This window comes from Lactuca virosa, chromosome 8 (assembly GCF_052849685.1).
Source record: "Lactuca virosa cultivar CGN04683 chromosome 8, Lactuca_virosa_CGN04683_v6, whole genome shotgun sequence".
Classification (NCBI taxonomy): domain Eukaryota; kingdom Viridiplantae; phylum Streptophyta; class Magnoliopsida; order Asterales; family Asteraceae; genus Lactuca; species Lactuca virosa.
The window spans coordinates 56,464,479-56,480,259 of NC_136433.1; the positions used below are offsets into that span (position 1 = coordinate 56,464,479).

General features: G+C 40.7%; 1 pseudogene; it reads right to left on the minus strand.

Moving 5' to 3' along the window:
- Window positions 1–7,522: 7,522 nt before the first annotated feature.
- On the minus strand, window positions 7,523–8,374 carry LOC145130374 (G-type lectin S-receptor-like serine/threonine-protein kinase SD2-5 pseudogene; annotated as a pseudogene).
- Window positions 8,375–15,781: the final 7,407 nt, after the last annotated feature.

Sequence of the window (15,781 nt, forward strand, 5' to 3'; positions counted from 1 at the left end):
TTGCCATTTTCATGTTATTGGGCCTTAGTGACCCATTAATATGTGTGATGGGTCCTGAATACTATTTGTATGTTTATTGGGCCTCATTGACCCATTAACATGTGCGACAGACCTTGGATACTATTTGCGTGCTATTTGGGCCTGTAAATGCCTTACATGTGAAATGGGCCTTAGTTGTCCTTTTACATATATTTCGGGCCCATGTTATATAATCTCATTCCAATTGGGCCTTGAAATGATTTACATGTTTAGCGATGCCTTAGTGGTTCACTTACATGGTTCATTGATCCTGGAATGAGTTTATACTTTTCTTCGCGTAAATTTGATTAAGGATCTAGTGAGTTTTGTCGGTTGACACCTATTAAGTGTACGATCGTAGCCTGTAGTTATAACCAGAGTCCCTTGGAGGGAGAGCGGGGATTTGTGTATAGATCTATACGGGGATGACACCCCAGACCTGAGCTATTCGCTACAGTTAGACTAACTCAGTCTAGGGTGACGAAAACCTTATAATCAAAACCGGCGTTTGGAAAATGCCAAGACAAGCGAATTTGTCATTATTTAGTATGGTTATGACGGCTCTATAACACCCAAAAATTTCAAACAAATTTAAACTTTTAAAACATGTCAAGTTCATCAAAACATTACAACTTTGTTCTCAAAATATTATTTATCAGAGTATTCCCAGAAACATAAACATAATATGAGGAGCTGTACGATCATGCCTTAGCCTTGCCGCGATCCCCTGATGTACCTGAAACAATAAACTGAAACTGTAAGCCCGAAAGCATAGTGAGTCACCCCCAAAATACCGATACACATACAGTCCACATAACCATATCAGTAATAACATATCATAACAATCTAAAACAACATGTAATGGGTCCACAACTTTACAAGCTGGATTACCCCTGGGCCCTCAGTACGAGTCTGGAATGCCTACCGGGCCCTCAGCTCGTATCTGGAATACCATCGAGCCTTCAGTACGAGTCTGGAATACCATCGGGCCCTCAGCTCGTATCTGGAATGCTCCCGAGTCCTCAGTATGAGTCTAAAATGCCTACCGGGGCCTCAACTCATATCTGGAATACTCCCGGGTTTGTTGGTTACCGCACGGAGCAGTATCACCTCAACTCATCCCACATAACATATCAACATATAACATAACTACCGAGCATGCAAAAATCATATAACATCACAGGTAGTCCTACAGATCTACCTAACTAGCGTAACCACTAGCATGCACACTAACTCATACTCAACATCTAACACTGCTAGGATAACATATCCAATGGGTCGGCCTTGGTGCCTTAGACCCCTTAGTATAGTGAGGATAACTCACCTTGCAACTGTCGTCTGAAACCAGAAAGCTCAACTCCCAGATCACCAACACGAACTTCACCACCTATAGTTACCATAAAACCCTTTTCCATAAATCTCCAAATTACCAGAATACCCTCATAAGTCAACTGGTTAACCCTTGGTCCAAGTCAAAGTCCACAGTCAGAGTCAACAGTCCATATTGACTCGACTCGTCGAGTGCAGTTCACCGACTCGTCGAGTCCTTCCTGAACTCAAGAAGTCGTGAAATCCTTGATTGGCTCGTCGAGTTCCCCTTTAACTCGCCGAGTTCATACGTGTCCAAGAATTAGGAGAAACCCTAGCCGACTCGCCGAGTCTTTGAACGACTCGCCGAGTTCAAGGCAATCTTCAACGGACTCGCTGAGTTGTTCGTCCAACTCGTCGAGTTCATGGCCATCTTCAACGGCTCGCCGAGTTGTTCATCCAACTCGCCGAGTCCTTGCAGACCTTCATCCACGCAGACGCTTTTTAAGCCATGACAAGGTTCCAGATTACAGATCCAAGCTTCTAAGGCATGTTTATCACGTAAAGTTGCAAACTTTACGCACATGCAAGGCTGTAAAGGCCCTAAATGACCAATCTAAGCTTCCAATGGAGCTTTACACCTTGGGAGAGTCTCATTCTTGCACAAGCTGGAAACTTTATGGACTAAGAAGCCCAAGGGAGCTCAGTTCTGAAGTTACAACTTCAGATCTTAGCTTGCACACAAGAATAGCTTCCAATCATACCATGAAAACCCTAGAATTTGTCCAAAGAGGGGATCTAGAATGAAATGAGGTCAGGGTAACGATTTATACCTTACAGAAGATGCCCAATAAGGTAGATTTCAGATCCCACAAGCTCCTTGCTTCTAAATACTTGCTCTCCAAGCTCCCTTCTCCACAAAATCCTCTTCCAAGCTCAAAAATACACAAATGGAACACACACACTCGATTAGGGTTTGAGAGGGACAAGAAGCAGTAAAGGGGAGGCTGGGGGAGGCCAATGATCCTTTAAATAGGGTGCAAAACCCCGAGATTTAGGGTTTCATCTGCCAGCTCCTACTCGTCGAGTCCTTTCTTGGACTCGGCGAGTAGGTCATTAAAATACGTGGACCAACCCGCTGCTACTCGACGAGTAAGGAAATCAACTCGTCGAGTAGCCCTTGAAATCAAGAACTCACACATTAAATCAATACCTGAGAATCTGGGCGTTACAGGCTCACTTAGAGGAATTAACATTATGAATTTTATGGAAGACCATTCTCTTTTCTCTTGGATTACTCGGAAACATACTCTCACTGGTACTCAACCCCGGGGGTTGGTATGGCAGCATTCTCTTTTACAGACAACATCAGGTTGTCTGGGGACATTCTCTTTACATTCTCTCTACATTCTCTTTACCCTTTTATTCAAATAAACAATAACATACATGCATTAATACAAGATCTGACACAAACTTACTAAACAGTTTTCAGAAAATATAGGATTTTCTGGTGGTCTCAAAGTTATACAAATCATTTTCACAAACATGCTTATGAACTCACCAACGTTTTTATGTTGACCTTTTTAAATTAACATGTATTCTCAGGAAACCGTTGAAGCAGGATGAGCGAAACAAACTAATGGATATTTTGTTATATCTTATTTCATCATACTCTCACTATTTTGGCATGTAATATTCAAATACAATACTCGATGTAAACAATGAATGTTGTTATATTACATGTGTGATGATGATGATGTTATGTTTCAATTATATACTCTGTAATGATACTACAATGTTGAAAGTCACATCAAGCCCCCAAACGTTTCCGCCGTTTGGTTTGGGGGTGTGACATATCTAGACAAATATCTAGATATTTAAGTGATTTTCGACCAAGAACATAAACCGAGGAGATGGGTTTGTGGTCCGAAGTGGATAAGACGAGAGGGTTTTCGGCCGTAAACTCTGAGTCGGCTTCGCATGGTTTTCTGTCCGAAATGGTTTGCAGTGCGAGGAGGTTTGCGGTCATGCGAAGGTTTTCGGTTGGAAACCGTTTTCGGTGCGAGGCTTCTCGGTCCAAGCGAGGATCCTCGGTTTCTTGGGTGGTTCAACTTCTAATTTCTATAACACTTTTACTAAGTGTTTATATGTATCAAAAACATTAATTTAACTTTATTAAATTAACAATTCAATAAGTTTGACTTTAATTTGATATGTTTGAGTTTTGGTTAACTTTTACAAGGTAAAAAATAACGGGTTGTCACACGCCATTAGCGGAGACACATACTTTTAGCGTCAACACGTAATTTTCGCGTTACGCATCGTCGCTAAAAGTGTGAGTCGCCGTTGATGGCGTCGCTGCTAAAGGTAGAAAACCATGATTCGCGTCAAAACAAATTGGTTAACCCTATCCAGTGAGCTGGACCTAATCGAACGGTTGGCAAACGAAGATCAATTAAACTATTAGCGATGACTTCAATGGTGTAACATCTTGATTTCTAGGGGCAACTTTGTAAATTTCGGGCAAGGATTGCGTACGCTGGGCGTATGTTTCGTACGCTGGCCATACGTGGCTAGGGTGAAAACCCTAAATTTTAGGGTTTGGACCCTATTTAAGCATCATTATAGTCCCATACCCTTGCTTAACTCCAACCTCTATCCCTATCTCGAAACCCTAAAGTGTGTGAGTGTAGTTTAAAGCTTAGAGTGTAATTTTGGTGCTCTTGGTGGTGAAGGAAGAACCTTGGAGTTTTGGTGCTTCACTCAAGACTTTGGATCCAACAACTACTCTATCTTGTGAAACTTCTGGAGGTATAAAGCTCCAACCTTGATGAATATTTCATTATGATCTAATTATAGCTTAAAGTTGGCATCTTTTTGTCCCAAATCTTGATCCTTTAAGATGTTTTAGGGTGTGATAAGTCATAAAAATGTGATCTTGGACATTTGTTTCTTCCTATACATGATCTAGGTTGTGTTAATGGGTCAAGAAGATAGGGTTTTTGATGTTAAGAAATTTATTAGGCATGCAAAAACATAAAGTTGGAAACTTTATGGTTAAGAACACCTTTTAGGGGCTAGATATGGATTTTAGACGAAAGAGCTTAAGGATTAAGATCTTAATTGGTTGAATAGGTGGCGGCCGCGTATGTTGGGCGTACGAAAGGTTACGTTGTGCATACATGGTCAGCCCCTCGATGTTGGTCAAGCGAGTAGTATGCCCCCGTGTATGTGTGGAGTACGCCCATCTTACTCACCGAGTTGACCCGATTGACTTTGACGTAGATTTTGACCAAAGTTTGACCTATGGGTATTTTTGGTATTTTGATTTCTATGCTGAGCTTTGGTCATGGTATATATAAAGGTGACTGGTAGAGTTGATTTCGGAGCAACGTTATGTTTCGTTTTCTCGTCTTTCTGAGAGGTGAGTCTTCTCACTGTATCCATGGGTCGTAGGTACCAATGTCGTCTCATTATTGTGTTACTTAGGATGATAGTTGTTATGTGACTTATATGATTTGTATGATGGGTTGAAATAAACCCCAGGGCGGGTCCTACTATCGTATGTTTGGGTTGAAATGAACCCCAAGGCGGGGCCCACTATTGTATGATTGGTTGAAAGATACCCCAGGGTGAGGCCCCAGAGCGGGGCCCATATGTGCTGATCGGGGTTGAAATACACCCTAGGGCAGGGCCCATATGTGTATTTCGGGTTGGATTGAATCCCAAGGTTAAGCCCAATTGTATATTTTGGTATGTGGTACTTTGGGGAACTCACTAAGCTTTGGGCTTATAGTTTGTGGTTTGGTTTCAGGTAACTCCAGTTCGAAAGCGAAGGGCCCATCGTGATGACACAACATCCTCCCCTCATGATTTCCGCATTTTGAATAATTATACTCTGATATTTTGGATATTATATTTAGTGATGGTTTATGGAAAAAATTAATGAATGAAATTGATGGTCTTCAATGAAAAATTTTATCACTGTTTTTGGGCTGTTACAAATGGCAGTGACATTGTTGCCGCTAACGCTCCAAAAAAAAAAGCGGTATAATTTCCCTTCACATGGTGTTGCAACTAAAACCCTAGTGTCACCGCTAAAGCCTCTCGTTGCCGCTAAAGGTCTGTGCAGATATACCCCTTTCCTCCATCACTTTGTGTATTATGTCCTTCTTCCACCTGTCATCATCGACGATGATGATACCAAAATTGATCCAAGCTTTCGTAGCCTCTATCATCGACGACGACAAGGATGCCATCACCGACGATAGAAGCAGCAACACCGGCGACAGCCTGTAGCTGCCGGAAAACAACATTTTCTCCGCATTGTTTTCTATTTCTTTTCTCTCTAGTGACTATCTAAGTGATTATCTACTGATTTGTGTGTTTAGTTTTGTTATTAAACTTTGTTGAACTTTCAGGTTGTCATTACCACCACCATATCTGCCATATTTTTTTGCCACAACAAAACCACCACAACACGCCCACAAAATCACCACTATTTTGATTTCGTTCCACCACAGGTTCTATTCTATTCTGATTTCATTCTACCATAGGTTCTATTAATTTCTGCAAAATAAAGTTTCGTAGCAGTTTTTATACATGTTATATTGTTTTTTTCTAATTTTAATTTTAACTACAAAAAAAGAAAAATACAATTAGCGGCGATGCTTTTAGCAGCGACAAGTATGTATTAGTGGCGACTTAGCTTTTGCGGAGACGATGAGCATTTGTGGCGACAGTGAATATCAGCGGCAACATATGGAGCTTTTGCAGCGAGGCAACAACGACTACCTTTTTGCGGCGACGTCTGTCGCCGCTAATCCTTGCGTTTCTTGTAGAGGAACATCCATGGTGAGGAGTTTGAAATTGCTTTGGTGATGAAAGTCGATCTCAAAAAACGTTATGCTAAGTAGTTTTAAATTTTCTAGCTACTTTTAACCAATTGAGTTTTTTTTTTTTTTTTAAGTTTATGATTTCTAGTTTTTTTTCTAAGTTTTTAGGATTTTTTAATGTCATGTTATGTTTTTTTATAAGTAATGCAACGTAATGTTTTTTAATTTTGAAGTAATGAAATGTTATGTTTTTTATTAAAATTAAAGGTTTTATTTAAATTAAATTGTTAAAAGAAAATGTGGTACCACTCCTAGTGTGTGGCAAAGAACCACACTTTTGTGATATAAAATGACATGACACTTATGTGGTAGTGAATGACGTATGGTAAGAGTGGCACCACTCCCTCCAACCTTACAATTGGGAGACTTTTATGGCTTGAAGAAGAAGTTTCGAATAGGTATATCTAGATTAAGGGTGTGTATTGGTAGTGGCAGTTATGGCGGTCGGTGGTTTAGGAAAATGATAAACTGTATCTGACGATGTGCTATTGTATGTGAGTTTCTCCAAGTCCAGTAAGTTCATTAATGGAGTTCGATATACGAGACCTTAGTGCTTCATGTTGGCCTTGATATAATGTCTAAACAAGGGCCTCCTTTTCTTTTTCTTTATATACAAATTGATCAAATTATAGTTTATACTAGTTAAATGACCCAAACCCTCTAGCATGATCATAAGAAGTTAATATCATCTAGTGATTACACCTACTTACTCTTTGACTAAGGGCATCCACAATCCATTGAACTCTAAGGAGTTCAATGGATTGCCACGTCAATGCCACATCAACATTTAAATTTTTATTCAACTATACTCTTTAACATCCACACTCCATTAAACCCTTCAAAGTTTAATGGATTTCTATATTTGGTATGAAATTTAATTGAAAAAGAAAAGATTAAATCCATTGAATCACTCAATGATCATGCAACTGTCCCATTCAACTCTCCTCCATGTCAGCACTCACACTCAATTAAACTTCTATTCAATCCTAGTCATCATCTATTCAACTCTTATTTTTCCCCCATTGTGGATGCTCTAATAACCGTAGACAACACATACAACGATATATATATATATATATATATATATATATATATATATATATATATATATATATATATATATATATATATATATATATATATATATATATATATATATATAAGTGTTCTTGAAGAAATAAAAGGCATAAACATTACAGGGATACATAGAAATGATCCAAAATAACCTCACTGCAAGATCACCTCGGCCCTGATAGAATAGATGGCAACAATGGCATTGAGTACTTCTCATATTCGTCTGTTCATTTCTGCAGCCTTGAGTGTAAGAAGTTGTAATCCAAGTCCGACTCAACATTCATTACTCCCTCCAACACCTTAATCATTGTTGACATTGAAGGCCTTTTCGTAAAATCAGTTTGCAAACACCACGAAACAACTTTCATCATCTCCATGACTTCATTACCATGTACATGCATATCATCACTGCAACTATCAACTATATCTAACAATGCTCCTTGTTCCCAACATCTCTGAAAGATATCCAGTAAGTGCCAACATTCTACTGGCTGAGATCTATCAAAATTCTTCCTCCCACATAAGATTTCCAAAAGAACGATCCCAAAGCTGTATACATCCACCTTTTCGGTGATAATGGAGCTTAACCATTCTGGAGCAAGATAACCAGGGGTTCCTCTCATTGTAGTTATCACTTGGCTTTGATTTCTATCAATGAGCTTAGACAACCCAAAATCAGATATTTTGGCATTGAAATCTTTGTCCAGGAGTATGTTCTGAGGTTTAATATCGAGATGGATGATTTTTTGCCGACATTCTTCATGGAGATATGCTAAACCTTTAGCAATATCAAGAAAAATCTTTTTTCGACATTCCCACTTGAGTACATGCTTTCGGTCTCCATAGTAGATCCATTGGTCTAAAGATCCGTTACTCATGAAATCATAGACAAGAAGTCTCTCTGATTTCCATGCACAAAATCCTCTAAGTCGAACAAGATTCACATGGTGAATGCTGCCTATGGACTCAACCTCAGCCAAGAATGATTTCTTAACTTGCATAAGACCAACACTATGAAGACATTTCACTGCAATCCTTGATCCATCTTGTAGAGTTCCGGCTGATCGTACACCCTGCATCCTCCTTTACTTATTTTGAAAACCATTTAATACCATTTTGAAAATCTTTCCTTGATTTGAGACTGGATTCACACGAATGTTCCTCTAATTCACTCAAACCAAGGCTCTGATACCAACTTATAACATCCAAAAATTTCAAACAAATTTGAACTTTTAAAACATGTCAAGTTCATCAAAACATTACAACTTTGTTCTCAAAATATTATTTATCAGAGTATTCCCAGAAACATCAACATAATATGAGGAACTGTACGATCATGCCTTAGCCTTGCCGCGATCCCCTGATGTACCTGAAACAATAAACTGAAACTGTAAGCCCGAAAGCTTAGTGAGTCACCCCCAAAATACCGATACACATACAGTCCACATAACCATATCAGTAATAACATATCATAACAATCTGAAACAGCATGCAATGGGTCCACAACTTCACAAGCTGGATTACCCCTGGGCCATCAGTACGAGTCTGGAATGCCTACCGGGCCCTCAGCTCGTATCTGGAATATCATCGAGCCCTCAGTACGAGTCTAGAATACCATCGGGCCCTCAGCTCATATCTGGAATGCTCCCGAGTCCTCAGTATGAGTCTGGAATGCCTACTGGGACCTCAGCTCATATCTGGAATACTCCTGGGTTTGTTGGTTACCGCACGGAGCAGTATCACCTCAACCCATCCCACATAACATATCAACATATAACATAACTACCGAGCATGCAAAAATCATATAACATCATAGGTAGTCCTACAGATCTACCTAACTGGCGTAACCACTAGCATGCACACTAACTCATACTCAACATCTAACACTGCTAGGATAACATATCTAATGGGTCGGCCTTGGTGCCTTAGACCCCTTAGTATAGTGAGGATAACTCACCTTGCAACTGTCGTCTGAAACCAGAAAGCTCAACTCCCGAATCACCAACACGAACTCCACCACCTATAGTTACCATAAAACCCTTTTCCATAAATCTCCAAATTACCAGAATACCCTCAGAAGTCAACTGGTTAACCCTTGGTCCAAGTCAAAGTCCACAGTCAGAGTCAACAGTCCATGTTGACTCGACTCGTCGAGTGCAGTTCACCGACTCGTCGAGTCCTTCCTGAACTCAAGAAGTCGTGAAATCCTTGATTGGCTTGTCGAGTTCCCCTTTAACTCGCCGAGTTCATACGTGTCCAAGAATTAGGAGAAACCCTAGCCGACTCGCCGAGTCTTTGAACGACTCGCCGAGTTCAAGGCAATCTTCAACGGACTCGCTGAGTTGTTCGTCCAACTCGTCAAGTTCATGGCCATCTTCAACGGGCTCGCCGAGTTGTTCATCCAACTCGCCGAGTCCTTGCAGACCTTCATCCATGCAGACGCTTTTTAAGCCATGACAAGGTTCCAGATTACAGATATAAGCTTCTAAGGCATGTTTATCACGTAAAGTTGCAAACTTTACGCACATGCAAGGCTCTAAAGGCCCTAAATGACCAATCTAAGCTTCCAATGGAGCTTTACACCTTGGGAGAGTCTCATTCTTGCACAAGCTGGAAACTTTATGGACTAAGAAGCCCAAGGGAGCTCAGTTCTGAAGTTACAAATTCAGATCTTAGCTTGCACACAAGAATAGCTTCCAATCATACCATGAAAACCCTAGAATTTGTCCAAAGAGGGGATCTAGAATGAAATGAGGTCAGGGTAACGATTTATACCTTACAGAAGATGGCCAATAAGGTAGATTTCAGATCCCACAAGCTCCTTGCTTCTGAATACTTGCTCTCCAAGCTCCCTTCCCCACAAAATCCTCTTCCAAGCTCAAAAATACACAAATGGAACACACTTACTCGATTAGGGTTTGAGAGGGACAAGAAGCAGTAAAGGGGAGGCTGGGGGAGGCCAATGATCCTTTAAATAGGGTGCAAAACCCCGAGATTTAGGGTTTCATCTGCCAGCTCCTACTCGTCGAGTCCCTTCTTGGACTCGGCGAGTAGGTCATTAAAATACGTGGACCAACCCGCTGCTACTCGACGAGTAGGGCAATCAACTCGTCGAGTAGCCCTTGAAATCAAGAACTCACACATTAAATCAATACCTGAGAATCGGGGCGTTACAATTCTCCCCCACTTGAACTAGACTTCGTCATCGAAGTCTGCTGCAGCGAATAACTCCGGGTAATGCTCCCGCATTTTAGCCTCCGTCTCGCACGTCCACTCGGACCCCCTCCGATGCTCCCACTGTACCTTCACCAAAGGTATCTCCTTATTCCTTAGAATCTTCATCTTTTTCTCCAGTATGGACACAAGCCTCTCTACGTAATTCAGGCGTTCATCGTCCTGAATATCATCCAGTGGCACCACCTCCTCTTGATCCATAATGCACTTTCGCATCTGCGAAACGTGGAAAGTGTTGTGTATCCGACTAAGCTCCTCCGGCAGCTCTAGCCTGTAAGCTACCTTGCCAACCCTGGCAATGATCCTGAACGGCCCAATATACCGGGGACCCAATTTTCCCCTCTTCCTGAAGCGGATCACGCCCTTCCAGGGCGAGACCTTCAGGAGTACCATGTCACCGACCTGAAACTCTAACTCGGAGCGGCGCCGGTTGGCGTAACTCTTCTACCGACTTTGAGCGGTCTGCAGTCGCTGCCTAATCTGCTGAATCTTCTCGGTAGTCTGCAAGACCACCTCACCCCAACAAACCGGGGTGCGACATCTCCGCCCATACAACAGCTCGAATGGCGGGGCGCCAAGGCTAGAATGATAGCTGTTGTTGTAGGCGAACTCCGCAAGCGGTAGGTGAGAATCCCAACTCCCACCGAAATCAATGACACACGCCCTCAACATGTCCTCAAGGGTCTGAATAGTCCGCTCGCTTTGGCCGTCTGTCTGCGGGTGGAATGTTGTGCTGAAGTGCAACCGCGTGCCCAGCTCCTTGTGAAACTTTTGCCAGAAGCGGGAGGTAAATCTGACATCCCGATCAGAGACAATGGAAACGGGAACCCCATGGCGAGACACGATCTAGCGAACGTACACTTCGGCCAATTTCTCGGCCGATGAGCTCTCCCGTATAGCCAAGAAATGGGCACTCTTGGTCAATCGATCCATGATGACCCATATAGCATCAAACCCCTTTGCCGTCCTTGGCAACTTGGTAATAAAATCCATCGTGATCTGTTCCCATTTCCACATGGGAATCTCCAGGGGCTGCAGCTTGCCATGCGGCTTCTGTTGCTCGGCCTTGACCATCCTACAGGTCAAGCACCTCTCGACGTACCAAGCGATTTCTCGCTTCATGCACGGCCACCAATAGCTCAAACTCAAATCCCGGTACATCTTGGAGGCCCCCGGGTGAATAGAGAAATGAGACTTATGAGCCTCCTCCATAACCATTTGCCTAACCCCGCCCGACATTGGAACCTAAACCCGACCGTATCGGGTCAATAGTCCCCGACTATCCTGCACGAATTGGGTATTCTCGCCCTTGATCCTCTCCAGCTTCCAATTCTTCGGTCGTATGCCCTCAACCTGGGCATCTCTGATCAAACCCACAAGCGGAGAATCCACCGCTATCCTCATACATACCGCTGGGGTGGAAGGCCCAGCTGACTTGCGGCTCAAAGCATCCGCAACTACATTCGCTTTACCAGGATGGTAAAGGATCTCGCAATCGTAGTCCTTGACTACATCCAGCCACCTGCGCTGCCTCATGTTCAGGTGTGGCTGATCCATGATATGTCTCAAGCTCTTGTGATCCGTGTAAATGGTACAGTGGACCCCATAGAGGTAATGTCTCTATATCTTGAGGGCGAACACCACCGCCCCCAGCTCCAAGTCATGCGTAGGGTATCTCGTCTCATGCGGCTTCAGCTGCCGCGATGCGTAGGCTAGCACTCGTCCTCTCTGTATGAGGACCGCCCCTAAACCTGTGATGGATGCATCACAGAACACCACAAAATCCTCAACTCCCTCCGGGAGTGTCAAGACTGGTGCCTCACACAAACGCTGACGGAGGGTCTCAAACGCCCTTTGCTGCTCGGGGCCCCACCGGAAATCCACCCCCTTCCTCGTCAGACGAGTGAGGGGTACTGCAATCTTGGCGAAATACCGTATAAACCTCCGGTAGTACCCTGCCAATCCCAGAAAGCTCCTAATATCTGAGGGAGATTTCGGAATCTCCCACTGCATAACTGTTGGATTAATGTCTAAGTCCATAACTATATTTGGTATGTACTTGACCCGACCCGGCATGGTCCATTTGGGTTGCACTTCACCGGCACAATTTATATGGATAGTCTTTTGAGAATAGTATATTTATGATTTATATTAATATATTATAAGTTCTAATATATTAATATGGAATCATATTATTTAATTAGTATTGATCAAGAATTAATTTAGAATTAATTAAGTGATCAAAAAGAACTAATTAAATATGGACTCTTATATATATGGAATGGGCCAAGTTCATTTAGGTTGGGCTAAGCTTTCATGGATGGTCCATGGAGCTTTTAACCCATGGATCCTATGTAAATGAAAGGTCATGGGTATTAGGGTTTACATGGATGTAACCCTAATCCTCCATAATATATAAAGGGGTCCTTGGCTCACAAAATTGGTACAAGTGTGTGAAAATAAGAGTGGGCCGATTTTAGTGTGCATACATATTCTCTCAAGTTCTTCCAAGGTGTTTTGGTGATTTGTGATTCCATTTGAGGCTTCCACACTATTGGGGCTAAGCTCTTAAAGCTTGAAGACATCAAGCTACATCAAAAGGTATGTCATCTAACTAGAACTTTGTAGTATAGGTGCTTCATAATATGCTAGTTAGGATGAAACCTTGGAATAGTTAATATTTGCATGTATAATAGAGAAAACATAGATCCAAGGTTTATAGGGTTGCATGTACACCATAGGAGTGTTAGAATGCTCAAAACCCAACAGTGGTATCAGAGCCATTGGTTGTTTTCTGTTATATTGATGCAAATGTTTTATTTTCAAGTTGAAAAAAAAGGAAAAAAAACATGACGTTTGTCAAATTTTAAGATAATTACTTGTTTTTGTGAAAAACTAATTATTTGTAAAATTTGAATCATTTGCTATATGAGTTGAATTAGGTCAAATTTAGCAAAAGATAAAATGATATGATTATTTTATTAGTTTTAAAAGTTTGATCTAAAGAGTTTTTTGAAACCTCCATAAGTTATGGATATGAAAAGGTTTTTTAAAAAAATTGATTCAAAGTTTTTTATGGAGTTACAAAACTTGGTCTTAATGTTTTAAAGAATTCCATAACTTGTTCTTAAGTTATGGAACATGAAAAGTTTCATCATAAAACAAGTATTTAACTCCATAAGTTATGGAATCCAAAAGTTTTCAAGAGTTACAAAACTTGCCCTCAAGTTTTGGAATTTGGAAAATGTTTTTTATGATAAAAAAAAAGAATTGAATTCTAAAACTCTTGGGTTCATAACTTAAACAATTAATTAAATGGTTTTAATTTTGAATTTAATAATTGGAATTATGATGTTTTTATTGAATAATTCAATTAACTCTTGTGGACTTTATTAATAGATAATTAAAGTGTTTAATTAAAAGAGAATTAATAATTCCATAATGACATGGTTTAAATTTAATTAAATTAAGAGTATAGTTTAATTAATAGATTAAACCACCAAGTATTTTAAATGTCTAAAATACACCCTTATACTATTATAATATTAAAAGTTTAATATATTATATGTATAAGAGCAAGTCGTCTTACCATTAGTATGCCTCATTCACGAAGCCGGTCTATAAGGGGGGTATAAGGTTACTGCCTATAAAATGACAATTTAATGGGTGTCCACTCTCACCCAACGCTTCCTTGACTGGTGGAGGGTCGTTAGCCGAACAGGTAGGACAAGGACTATAATTCTCCCTTCATTATAAGTATAATGATAAATACTAAGTAACTAAACACTTATAAATTCCCAAACTTAGTTACTTAGGAAAATGTGAATAAGGTGCTAATCCATGAAATTACACTTTGCACTTTGTTTAAGCTGTTAGTGGAGCGTGTGTGGTTAACCGGCACACGAACCTGGACTTAACAAGGTAGGCAAAGGGTAACTTAATGTTTATCATAGTATCGTTGGAGCGTGTGTGGTTAACCGGCACATCGACTGAGGGGTAAATATTAAGGGTACCAAGTATATTTGCATGGTTACTTCACACCTTGTTTTGTGATCCTCGGCATCCCAGTCACAAAACCTGAAGGGCACACTCGAGATTGAAACATGCCATTGAAAAGTTCAATGAATCTCAAAAGAATCTAGGAGTTTCAAAACCAATTAAAACCTAATAATACATTTCGTTTATCTTGGTGGAAATTGGTGAATCGTCATTCACCTACCTTCAAATATTTTATAGCTTGGATTACGGCATCCCTCTTCCAAGTTATAAAATAGTTTGTTGGGTCCTAGCCTTAATATATCATATTGGGTGTTATATTAAGGACTTAAATCAACTTTGCGTGAATTTCTCCCATTGTTGATGTATGGTTTAGACAACAATGATCTTCCCAAACCAAGCTTTCCTAATGAATATGACTTCCCGAGTTTGGCTCATGGAAGTCATACTTCTCTTCCTCCACCTCCTCCAATTATTCTCCCTAACCCACAAGTTCAAGGTCACTCAAGCCCTAATGGCAAGCAAGGTCTATGTGTGATCACATCTTAGAGATGAAGTCACATATTGACAAGCCGGGAGAGTTGGGTGTCAAAGTCTTGAGAAAGTTGGATGTTCAATCACTTTCTAAGTCACATAGTGAGTTCCTTTGGGACTACTATGAAACAGACTATGACATGAACCTTAATGATCATATCTATTTGCTTGGTGCTGCTGAATCAGCAATGATTTGGAACGATAGTAAAGCAAATTTGATTAGAAGATCAACTTCCCAAAAACTTTATGGACAGTGACAATGGTGACACTGGAAATCCAAAAAAAAACATTCTCTTCCCAATGGAAAGGGATTGACCATAGTCAACCCGGTTGACCAAATGGTAAAGAGAAAGGCTAAGTCTGAGATAGTCCCATTACCAAAGGGTCCATATGTTTATTTTGCCAAAGGAAGGGGCGTTGATTGCAAAGCTGCCAAATTTACCTAAGGATGTTAAAGTCAATAAGTTTGACTCTACATCAGGTAGAGCCCATTATCTAACTCTGTTAAGTTCTATTCTGAGATCCTCATTACATGATGTGACTGGGTCACATGTTGATGTTTTAAGAATCAAAGAATAGAGAGAAATCTTAAAGGAAGTATATGCTGATTCTGATCGCGAAGGTGGATTTCGATCGCATCAGAATTTTGAGCAGTTGCTTAAGAAGTTATGATATATTGCTAAGGAATAGATAACAACAATTTTCCATGTGGATTGTAAGGA